The following is a 5,084-nucleotide window of genomic DNA, read 5'->3' as shown; positions in this document are numbered from 1 at the left end:
GACTATCGAGCTTAGCTATCACCGCCGCCATGCTATCATTTGCCGAGTTCACTACCCCCCGACTTACTTCATTTCTTGGATTGTGGTATTCTCTAGAATGCTTAGAGAATTCTTCAATTAACTCCTTGATTACCGGGGGCACCTTCTTCGTGAGCGGGCCTTGTGAATCGAGCAATTGCCTTGTGGTGACATTGACTCCATCATAGAAAATGGAGACCACTTGTTGGCTATTGAGGTCATGGTGTGGGCAATTTCTAAGAAGACCTTTGTACCTTTCCCAAGCTTCATAAAGAGATTCCCTAGGTTGTTGCTCGAAGTTGGCGATGCCTTTCTTCAACTTAGCTATTTTGGAAGGCGGGCAAAAGTGGTCTATGAATTCTTCTTTCATCTTGGCCCATGTGGTGAGCGATCCGGGAGGAAGTGACTTAAGCCAATCCTTTGCAGCACCCTTGAACGTGACAGGAAGCATGCGAAGTAGTTGGGTCTCGCAAGGCACATTTGGTACATAGAAGTATTCAGCCACATCATTTACTTCATCCAAGTGCTTGTAGGCATCTTCGTGGTCTTTCCCATAAAAAGGAATCTCCTTGAGTTGAGCGAGAATATGGCCCTTTAGCTCGAAAGTAGCGGTTGCGGGAATTGCGGGCTGTACAAGTCCCGGGCCGGTGTCATCGCGCATCCTCTTCTTCCATTCCCCCATGGGGACTTCATCGATATTAGCTATAGCGATAGCTAAATCGTCTTCAAACTCGGATTCGTGCTCGTATGTGGGTTCTTCTTCTTCCTCGGTCTCGTACTCGGTGTCTTCTTGAATTGGGTCTCCGATTGTCAAAGAGGCACTGGATGCTCCTGATTTGCTACTCCTCTTCTTGCTGAAAACGGACTTGAGGTTTTTGAGTGGCGAGTTCTTTGAAGAAGTGGATTCTCCAACGGTTTTGCCTTTGCTCCTCCTTAGTGTGGATTACGGGTCTTCAAGAGGAGGGACCAGAGGTGTATCAGATCCTCGAGTCATGTAACAACTGTAAACAAAACAAAAAACGCATAAAAAGAACAAAAATAAAATAAAAAATTAAAACTGTAAACAGCGATGTACTCGCCGAGTTGGCACGAGTGCACTCGACGAGTTCATGGCAAAACACAGAAAAAAAAATTCTAGTTACTTTAAAAATGGATTTTTATTAAAACTTATACTACTTAATAAATTACCTTTTAATTAACTTTGTGTAAGATAAATCCCACACAAAGGATCGATTAAATTAGAATTTGACGTTAATTTTAGAACCGTTCCCCGGCAACGGCGCCAAAAACTTGATGTGTGCAAACTCACTTAGTTTTAAACCTACTTTTAATTATAAAATAAACACACAAAGGCAGTGGACCTATCAATTGTGGTATTGTTAAATAAGTAGGGTATCGAACACAAGGAACGGAAATTAAAACTAAAAACTAATTCTATCTAAATTAATTAATAAGTAAGGAGTTTTCTCTAGTTTTACAAGACCACAAACTTACTAACTATGACTTAAACTAGAAAAACAAAGAATTAACAAGATTCAATGATGGGAAGGAACTTCTGTTTAGTTCAACTCCATTGATCCTATGGTTGATTTCAAGGTAATGGTGCAATGGATTAACTCTTTTGTTGGTTACCGATTCAAGTGATTAGATTCGTGTTCACTACACTAATCCTTAGCAAATAAACTAACTTAAGCAGTGATCAGTTGTCTAATTTAATTAAATTCACTAGATTAATTATTCGGGTTAATTTAGACTTGCAATAGTTAACTAATTTTGTCCTTTAATTAACTTCTTGTTGATGATCATCACACAAGCTCACACATGAATTTACTCAATTTTCTTATTAATTCTAGTTTCATATTCATTAATCCTAGACATATGACAAAGTGGTCACATAGCATATGAGGTTGATAATCAAAAGATGTTCATGCTATTCAATTACCTTCCTATTAACAGAAAATTAATTATCATTCACACACAAGGTTCTTTAGCAAGTTAAAATAACAAAAATCACCAACTTTAAATTAATCCTACCAATAATCTAACCATAGTATAAATTTTGTATCCCCAAACAGAAGTTTAAGAGTTTTAGCTCATGATTGAAGTAAATAACAACAAACAAACAGATTCTAATTATTTAACCATAATGAAAAACACAAGATTAAGTAGAATGATGAAATTTGCCTCAAATCTCCTTCGGAATTGGATTCTAGCTTGTATCTTCGTCCTCTAGGGTTTTTCTGACTCTTCAATCGCAGCTAACCTCTCCAAAATGGTTCCAGAATTCTCCCGCATCGTTCTGAGAAGTTATCTTTATATATGCGAAACGACTCGTCGAGTCAGGTGCCGACTCGTCGAGTCCATCTCTCAATCCCCGTATGTGATAAGTCTCTGGGTCTTCGAGTCTTTATCTTCTCGAATATTTTCTTGGACTCGCCGAGTAGGTGTTGTTTTTAGTGTTTTTCTTCTTTGTTCCATTCTCGAGCTGTCAACCGCTTCTCCTGCTTCCTTTTGCTTCCGAGCTTAACTATTGGACTGAAAACATAATTCAAACAATTTTAAGTACCTTTTGTCCATGAAATGTAATAATTTAGCTTATAAATGAATAAAAATCTACACCTAATATGAACTAAATATGCACATATCAGTTGGCTAGGAAGGCGTGGTACTCCTTGCGGAGATACTTTTGGGCCTTGACATGCGAAATGATCTGAAAGTTTGAGCTAGGCTTGGCGCCATAGACGACGAGAGTTTCACCACTTGGCATATTAAGGCGAATGACCTTTTCGTGACATAGGATTTCAGCATGGTGAGGGCACAACCAATCCATGTCAATGATGACATCAAAACTTTTTATGGTGACTGGCATAAGGTCGATTTGGAAAGAGTGATTGTTTAAGGTGAGGTTACACCCGATATAAATGTCGTTAGTGTTCTCTGTTTTTCTGTTAGCCATTTCTATGGTGAATGTGTCTTTTAGTGTTTGTGGTTTTTGTTTAAGCAAGCGTTTAAATTGATGGCTCACGAAGCTTTTCTCCGCGTCACTATCGAAAAGAATGCATGTGTATGTATATTTGAGGAGAAACGTACCGGTGACCACAGTTGGGTCTGCAACTGCTACCTCATGACCTATCGCTAGAACTCTGCCCACTTCACCAAGGTTGGGTTTTCTTACCTTTGGGCAGTTCCGCTTGAAGTGTCCTGCCTCTCCACAACCATAGTAGGTTCGACTTGCTCCGGCGTAGGTAGCTTGTGCGTTTTGTTGGACTGGAGCTTTACAAAATCAAGCGATGTGCCCCTTTTTGTTACAGCTGGTGCAATGCATTTCATGGTAAGCGCCATTGTGGTGAAAGTTGCAGTTGTTGCACATTGGTAGGTTCTCGGCGTATTACCTTATCGGAGTTGGGTTGGCAATGGTTGTAGCGGCGTTCACAGCAACCACTTGTTGCTTCTTGGTAGGGTCTTGAGGTGATTGACCCTTCTTCTTGTTCCAGAACTTCCTTTTGTTGTTTCCCTCTTTAGCTTGCTCGGAGGTGGTTGTCACAGTGCCATGGCTGGCTTTATGGTCGATGAGTTGTTGTGCCAGTTCTTTGGCACTGTTAAAGGTAGTCGGCTTTGAGGCCAATACGTTCCCTTGAAGTTGGGAAGATAGTCCCCATATGTATCTTTCCACCTTGTTGCTTTCCGACGGAACCATCCCTGGACACAGTATGGCTAGATCACTAAACCTTGAGGTATAAGACAGGATGTCAGAGCCTTTCATTTTGAGACCCCAAAGTTCCTCTTCTAACTTTTGTATCTCGCCCCTTGGGCAGTAATCCTTCATCAACATGGTTTTCAGGTCTTCCCATGTTATCGAGTTAGCCACCGGAAGTGTCAGTGTCTTGACGTAGCCGTTCAACCAGGTGAGTACCCTTTCAGAGGATGTGCATGCTGCAAACTTGACCTTGTTTGCTTCAGGGCATGCACATATTTCAAAGACATATTCTGTTTTCTCAATCCATTGAAGAAATGCTATGACACCTCCGCTCCCATTGAAAGTTTTGGGTTTCGCATTAGTAAAGTCTTTGTAGGTACACTCTCTCGAGCGTCCCTGACTGTCCCCGTTGTTAGAATTTATGGCACCATTACACGCACCACCCGCATTATTGGTGCTAATCTGGGACATTGCGGTTGCTACTGTGGCTGTTACGGCAGCTTGGAACATTACTGGGTCAAACTGAGGGGGTGGTAGAGGTGGTGGTGGCGGTGGAGCAGCTCTGCGACGCCGCCACGTCTAGAATTTCTATGAGGTGGCATTTTCTGCCATAACAAGAATGAAAAGACAATAAGTCTTTGACAGCGCTCAAAAGTCGAGATTTAAGCTAAACATTATTCGTTCTTTATGTGCATCATGATTCCGACTTGTAAAGATATTGTATGAATCCATTCATACTATAGGTCTATAGATAATAACATATAGGCTTTATGAATGCTGATAGATTTGATTCACCTGAAATGTCTGTGATAGAATCCATACCGGGCCCATCTATCAATTGTTTGATGTATAATATTTACATATAATTATGATTAAATAAACTTTCGAATCTAATGGATCTTCCCTGGGCCCACAACCAAACAAGAAATAGGATCCAAGGTGGAACCACCATTTCTAGGTCGACATATTCTTAATTATATATAATTTGACTTATAAATCAAACAATCATAAATCTGACACTAGTAAATTTAGTCTGAAAACAATTCTTCTCATGAACTTGATGTAATAAAGCAAATAGCATGTCAATTTCATAGATATAACTTAGTATACAATATTGGTGAAAATTTGAGCCTTCAAGGGTCTATGATACATCAATGTATGGAAATTTTTTGACCGCCTAACAGATCCCAGAAGTGTAAATACTTAAATCACCTGATCGGACATAACATACTAGAAAATAATAGTAACATTTATCCGTAAAACTAGATTAAGCTGAAGTGAGCAGTGCAAATACTACTTGCAGTGGTTGAACCTCTACTGATCACGAAATGAAGACACGAAGTTCCTCATTTCGGTTCAAGATTCAGCT

General features: G+C 40.0%; 1 non-coding gene across 1 annotated transcript; it reads left to right on the top strand.

The window, feature by feature from the left end:
• The first annotated feature begins 233 nt into the window (after positions 1-233).
• On the top strand, positions 234-340 carry LOC145096395 (small nucleolar RNA R71). Its single transcript, XR_013703803.1, has one exon. It is a non-coding gene; the product is annotated as a small nucleolar RNA R71 (small nucleolar RNA).
• The last annotated feature ends 4,744 nt before the right edge of the window (positions 341-5,084 follow it).

Source organism: Lactuca serriola, chromosome 3 (genome assembly GCF_051521515.1).
Source record: "Lactuca serriola cultivar US96UC23 chromosome 3, Lser_US96UC23_V15, whole genome shotgun sequence".
Classification (NCBI taxonomy): Eukaryota; Viridiplantae; Streptophyta; class Magnoliopsida; order Asterales; family Asteraceae; genus Lactuca; species Lactuca serriola.
This window is presented reverse-complemented; position numbering and strand designations above follow the sequence as displayed.